We start from the raw sequence: 7,625 nt of genomic DNA on the forward strand, positions 1-7,625 counted from the left end.
AAGAAGAAAACAGCTGTCCCCATAATTTTGTGTCTGCCAATAGTATCTTTCATGAATAAAGATGAAGTAAAGTCATACTCAGACATAAAAAAAAATTCATTATCAGCAGGTCTGCTCTACAAGAAATACCAAAGGGAATTTCTTAGGTTAAAAGGAAATGCAAACACATGTCTCTAGGAAGGAATGAAGAGTACCAGAAATGGTAAATATGTGGGTGATTATGGAGGACTATATATTTTTTCTCTTAATTTCTTTAAAAGACATATTGCTAATTAAGGCAAAAATCATATCATATTGTGGAGTTTATAATGTAAGTACACATAATATATGAGACAGATGCACAAGTGTAATTGGTATTTTAACAATCTTCTTTCAATAATTGATAGAAGTGAACAACATTCAGAAAAACAGATGATTTGAACAATAACATATAGCAGCTTGACCTAGTTGGAAATTATTCTATACCCAACAAGAGCAGAGTACACATTCTTTTTAAGAGTTTACGTAATGTTCATTAACATAGGTCATAAAATTACTCTAAAAAACTTTAAGATGTGCACCTTAAGAAAGTATGTTCTCTGACCACAGTGATTATGTTAGAAATCAACAACCATAAGATATGTAGAAAAGTCCAGCATCATATTTCCAAATACTTTCAAGGAAGAATTTACAAGGTAAATTTGAAAGTTTTTTTTTTTAATTGAGTTAATGATAGGTTACAATCTTGTGAAATTTCAGTTGTACATTAATGTTTGTCATTCGTGTTGTAGGTGCACCACTTCACCCTTTGTGCCCACCCCTCACCCCACCCTTCCCCTGGTAGCTACTAATCTGTTCTCTTTGTCCACATTTTTAATGTCCTCATATGAGTGGTGTCATACAAAGATTATCCTTCTCTAACTGGCTTATTTCCCTTAACATAATTCCCTCAAGGTCCATCCATGTTATTGCAAATGGAATGATTTTGTTCTGTTTTACAGCTGAGTAGTATTCCATTGTGTGTATATATATATATATACCATATCTTCTTTATCCAATCCTCTGTTGTTGGGCACGTAGGGTGCTTCCATGTCTTGGCTATTGTAAATAATGCTCCAAGGAACATTGGGGTGCATAGGACTTTTGGAATGGCTCACTTCAAGCTCTTTGAATAGATACCCAGTAGTGGAATGGCTGGATCATATGGTAGTTCTATTTTTAATTTTTTGAGGAATCTCCATACTGTTTTCCATAGTGGCTGCACCAGTTTGCATTCCCACCAGCAGTGTATGAGGGATCCTTTTTCTCCACAACCTCTCCAACATTTGTTAATATTAGTTTTAGATATTTTTGTCATTCTAATGGGTGTAAAATGATATCTTAGTGTAGTTTTGATTTGCATTTCCCTGAGGAACAGAGATGATGAACATCTTTTCATATGCCTATTGGCCATCCATATATCTTCTTTGGAGAAATGTCTGTTCATGTCTCCAGCCCATTTTTTGATCAGGTTGTTTGATTTGATGTTGTTGAGTTGTGAGAGTTCTTTATATATTATGGATATTAAGCCTTTGTCAGATATATGATTTGCAATATTTTTTCCCGTTAGTGGGTTGTTTTTTTGTTTTAATCCTGTTTTCATTTGCCTTGAAGAAGCTCTTTAGTCTGATGGAGCCCCATTTGTTTATTCTTTCTATTGTTTCCCTTCTCTGAGAAGACATGGTGTCCAAAAAGATCCTTTTAATACTGATGTCAAAGAGTGTACTGCCTATGTTTTCTTCTAAAAGCCTTATGGTTTCAGGTCTCACCTTTAAGTCTTTGATTCATTTTGAGTTTATTTTGGTGAATGGTGAAAAAGAATGGTCAATTTTCATTCTTTTACATATGGCTTTCCAGTTTTCCCAGCACCATTTGTTGAAAAGACTTTCTTTTCTCCATTGTGTGCCCTCAGCTCCTTTTAAAAATTATTCTTAGCAGGCTAGTAGTCCATCACAATAATTTTGTGTACAGCTGTTGGAAACCTTCTCTCTTATCAAACTAAAACAAATCCTCATTCACAATTTTGCTATGGAAGGAGAATGGGTTTTGTATGTATTCTGTAGACTCATCCTCTTTAAGACTTATTTCACCATTTTCATAAAGGTGAATACTAATTATATTCACTTTTTATGGTTATTATGAATTTCAAATGAAGTAGGAAATGTAGAGTGCTTTGCACAGTTTTTGTGCTTACTAAATGCTCAATAGGTTTGGATAACTATTTTAGTAAGATTTATCACCTTCTAATTCACAGAGAAACCCTGGTTACCTAACAATCATTTAAAAATGTTTACTTGTTTTGTAGAAATAATAATCACAACAATATAACTGAATTTCAGTTCCCTGTATCCCTCTGTTTGCCCATCTTCAGAATGAGTGCATTGGATCAAAAGTTCTCAAATTTCCACTGCTCTACTTCTTTGTGGGGGGATGAGGAAGGGATGCAATTGAAAAATAATTTTCATAGTGTCTCAGAAGCTTTTGTAGAAGCATAAAAGCAAAAACAAATGTAGTGTTTCAGCCTTAGGGGAAGTTTAAATTTATGAGGATTCCGAAAGAGGAGCTGGAAGTCATAAAGCCTTATAGAGGATGCTATTTGTACTTATCATTTGGTGATATCAAAATGTTAAGCCAAAATATAATTAAAAATGAAAAATAAAAGAAGAATAAGAAAAATAACAAAAAAATAAGAGTTGAAAATCGTAAAGAGGATAAAATAAAGGGACTTCAGAGGTGGAATGAAAAATATGATAATAAATACAAAAAGAAATTCCTTGAGAGAAAATGTGAAGGGATTTAAAAGAAGACAAAATTTAAGAAGGATTCTGGAATACTTACAAAAGGAATTTGTGTTTAATTATGAAGTCAGTGAATAACTATTGAAGAATTATGAGGAATTGTTTAATACATTTCTAACAAATAGTGAGTAGTTAACACATAATAGCCATTATTAAGCTAGTGATAGCAGGATATTTGTTAACAACATATGGGAGATGAAAAAAGATGATGCCAACATTTTTATTCTGAGTAACTATGAGCATTGTCAGGGCTTTAATTCTGAGAATAATTATAATAAGCACTAGCATAGATTTGTAATATACAGATCACTTTTAGGAGCAGGAATACATTTGGAAAGAGGTAAAGGATAATGACAATTGTCTAGAAATGTAGAAGAATTGATGGGGCACCGTTGTATGTTGCTACCTGCTAAATAAGAGCCTGAAAAGTGACTGTTGGACTGCCATTTCGCTTTGTATTGGGGAGACAAAACAAGTACTCTTTCAATAAGTTTTGTAGTAAGTGAAGTAGGAAATGAAATGGCAGCCTGAAGAAGCATGGCCATGAATAATGGCAGGATGAGGTTTAGGAGTTAATAGGCAAGTAAGATATAAAAGAGGAGTGGAAATTGATGGGTCCCAGGGGAGACAGAAGGGGATAGAGGGTTACTCATCAAATTTCTTGGGGAAGTAGTAATATTTGTTTTCTCAATTTCCTTCATCACAGTTATTCCATAGCCCATGGATATTATACTTTTCATTATACTAAATCCCATTCCTTAGCTATGTCCATTAAAGTTCCACATTACTATAGTCAAAGTCTTATAAAAATTTAGCAATTCTATTTTTTTCCAAGGATAAAGAGATATCTAACAGTAAAACAAGTCATGAACATTCATTTTAGTTCTCTTTTGCTTAGCAGAGTAATAAATATAATAATACTAACAATTGACAATAAACAGAATAAGATTCCTATTGTGAGATCACTTCTGACATAAGTGATTGGTTGGGATGTTTCTTTAGAATAAAAGTGTGAAATTTAGAGTTGACCTTAGATATTTACTGATGTGATACCATTTCACTTCACTGAGAGAGAAGGGAAAGCTCAATAGTTATATCTCCATAGGAAATATACCAAAAATGATGATTGACCAAAGGGTTCTCATTTGCAACAAAAAGATTTTCTACCATGGTAACAAGTAAGAAGTCAGACATGCTGTTATCTGGAAAAAGGAATTTCTTATTAAGTAAGTTAAGACATCTCATTTCCTGAGTTTAAGCTGCCGCGGAGAAGTGATAATATATGGTCCTCAGTTACAGGAGACTCGTCACCACTGTAATTCTTTCAAAGCTCATCTCTTACTCTTCATAAATGATACAAGAAGTTTTAGGAGAATTGTTTTGATTCGACGTTTAACATTAAATTTATGTTTATTGAAGAAGTTCTCCAGAATATTAAGCATTGGTTGTAGCAACCATGAAAAGCTTCCCCACGTAGTTTCCCCATGTAGAAACTTAAAATTCATACATTAGATTGTTATATGTTTGTTTTAAACATCTCTGAACATTCTTTACAGAAAAACACCTGAAGGGTTTATAAGTTTCACTGAGGTTGAATTCAGGATACTAGGGTTCTAGCACAAATTTATTATGTGACCTTGGGAATGTCATTCAAAATATCTGGACCTTTGTTTTTCTATTTTTTAAAATGAGTTCACTGTATCAAAAGCTCTCCAAAAAAATCGTCACAACTCTTGAGTATGATTTACACCTTAATGTGAAAGAAATGTCCAAAGTTTCATTGAGGTTACAGAAAGGAGGGAAAGAAGTGGATAAGAACACTGGCTTTGGGGAGTTATTGGAAAAGGACCCTCAAGTAGAGGGCAAAGAATAGATTATACGGAAGATTCAGGAGAACTCAACACTTTTAACACTTGAATAACACTTACTATGTTGTATAACACTTACACTAAGGGCTATCCTTGCTAATATTATTCATATAACTCTTCTAAGTATTTAAACAAACCTCACAGGATCCTTCCATTTTTCCTGAAGATACACCTTATTGAATTCCGGCAAATGGATTCTTACTAATAGAAACATCTCATTATTAATAAAATGCTACAATTTGGTTAGTTCTGCTAATATATTTCCCTTGCATCATTTCACCAACCTCCTTCATAAATGGAAGAGACTATAACAATTTTCAGATCAAAGAAGTGTGCAGATTTTCCTTGTATTTCACTTTCTCTTGAAGCAGAAAATTTCCAAGAGAATAAGATCTATGTGAATTTTCCCTTAGTAAACTACTTCATTAATTAAGAACCATTTATGAAAGTGACCAGAGGCAGATGAAGAGATACGGAAATAGCCAACCTGAATTTTGAGTAAGAAGGCTAACTTTTACAGTCTCACAAGTTTTCCCTTGAGGAAACACAGAATTTTCTTGAGTTAAGGGCTTTTGTCATAATTTCTTGGCTCACTTAGGTATTTTTACTACCTCACTGAGTCTAAAGGTCACTGTTTTAAGAATCATACTAAAACAATTAAATAAGACAAAGTTGTGAAATGAAAATCCAGATGGCTGACAAGACAATAAATAATAATACTTTAGATTTTATGAAGGGGATAGCTTATGACATTAATGACTAACTTTGGAGAAAACATAGGAAAAATACCTTGACCAATAATAAGAAGGTCTTACTTCTTACCATTTGCCATTTTTTTAGGCAGCTTTAATTACCATGCAGAAGTTAAAACTGAGCTGAGTCACCACAATTAATGTTCCTTAAATCAGTTATAGAAATACATCCAAGTATTCTCAAGTGTGCTCTTGACCATCAGACTTTCCAGGCTTTCCCTGAAAGATGTGAATCATCTTCTTTGTCCTAATTACCCATGTTTAAGAAAAGGCACATTAAGCTAAAATCTGAGTGGGGTTCCTTGTTCTAGGTAATAAGTCCATTTGAATACATTTATAATTATAGACACATTTTTAGAGTGAATCAAGAAATACTTTGAGTAAGATTACAAGGGCAACAAAAATTTGCTGTTGAAAACAATGGAACATGGGCAAATTTTGCAGAATGCAAAGTGCTAATGTCTATTTCTAAAATAGCCTTATACAAAATACGTTGACAATCAAAGACTGGAAACAGTCCTTAAGAGTTGTAACACAGTGTTGCCTTCTTATTTACTTAACCTTATAGTACAATTAGGATGAGAAATGTTTGTTTCTAGATTTTAATTTCTACTGGTTTATATAAACTGTTATTTTATCCATTGGATCCACATAGTTTCTATAAGAAATATTAATTGATTTCCAGTGATGCTTATTATCAGCATGAAGATACTGATAAAGGGAAATCATGTATATGTATATGTATATATTTATATAGAGATATAAAATAATCACATGAAAATTGAATGTGGTCATTGATGGTAACTAAAATTTAGGTTTGTAGGTTAGACAGAAATATACAATACTTTATGTTTTACAATTAATAACAATTACTGCAACTCATTTGAAAATGAAATTCTCTGATTCAATACCTGTTTTTCTGTAGATGTCTCAGTTTTTTAAAGGCAATTATGAAATTGTACACATTCCATGGCATTTATGGTGATCATGAGGGTCCTGATAGTCCATGACATTCATCTCGTGCTTTTATCAATGAAATCTGTTATGTCATCTCCCTAGAACTTACAACTTGTCGACTCAGCCTTCTCATTGCCACTTTCATATCTCTGTTCCTTAAGGTATAGATGGCAGGATTTAAGACAGGAGTGACAACAAAATCCACAATGGCAAAAAATTTATCCAATGACTTGGTTGGGAAAGGCCACAAATAGAGAAACATGCATGGAGTGAAAAACAAAACCACCACAGTGACGAGAGCTGACAAAGTGAAGAATGCTTTGGATAAATCCTTTGAGGAATGTTTTCTGACAGTGACCAGAATAAAGATATATGATACAATTAAGAAAAAGAAGGTGCCCATAGATATGAAACCACTGTTGGCAATGACCACAAATTCTAGTCTGTAAGTGTCCATGCATGCAAGTTTAATAACCCTAGGAAAATCACAATAAAAGCTTCCCACATTATTAGAGCCACAGAAAGGTAAATTTATGACAAAAACAAACTGAGACACAGCATGAATCATCCCAGCAATCCAAGCAGCCAGTATCAAAATCATGCACATTTTGAGATTCATAATAGTTAGATAGTGCAGAGGCTTGCAGATTGCTATGTACCTGTCATATGCCATGACTATGAGCAGCACCATCTCAGCTCCTCCCATGACATGAATAAAGAACATCTGTATCATGCAATTGTGGAAGGAAATTGTTTTACAATCACTGAAAAGATCAGATATCATCCTAGGAACTGTGGTAGATGAAAGTCCCAGGTCAACAAGTGACAGATTAGCCAGCAGAATATACACGGGGGAGTGTAAGTGAGAATCAAAAATCACTGTGAACACAATGAAGAGGTTTCCCAGGATAATTCCCACATAGAATAGAGAGAAGAAAAGAAAAAGGAAAAACTGCATTGCCAAGGATTGTGCAAGTTCCAGTAACACAAATTAAGTCACCACAGAGCCATTTACTTGGTCCATTGAATCATAAAGAAAGGAAGACTCTGAAGTGACCTGAAAGAAACGAAAGAAGGAATCAACTTTGAGCACCGAACATAATGTGTGAAATGTTGATAATTTAAAATTGGTTATTAAAAAGCCTTCTATTTAATTGATGGTAAACTATTTACAAAATAATGGGAACCCAGAGTATAAAACATTAATGTAGTATGACCAAAGCTGCACTCAG

The 7,625-nt window shown here is 33.5% G+C and overlaps 1 pseudogene; it reads right to left on the minus strand.

Annotated features, from left to right (window-relative positions):
• Positions 1 to 6,478: 6,478 nt before the first annotated feature.
• On the minus strand, positions 6,479 to 7,417 carry LOC124231996 (olfactory receptor 4F6-like; annotated as a pseudogene).
• Positions 7,418 to 7,625: the final 208 nt, after the last annotated feature.

This window comes from Equus quagga, chromosome 2 (assembly GCF_021613505.1).
Source record: "Equus quagga isolate Etosha38 chromosome 2, UCLA_HA_Equagga_1.0, whole genome shotgun sequence".
In the NCBI taxonomy this organism is placed as follows: Eukaryota; Metazoa; Chordata; class Mammalia; order Perissodactyla; family Equidae; genus Equus; species Equus quagga.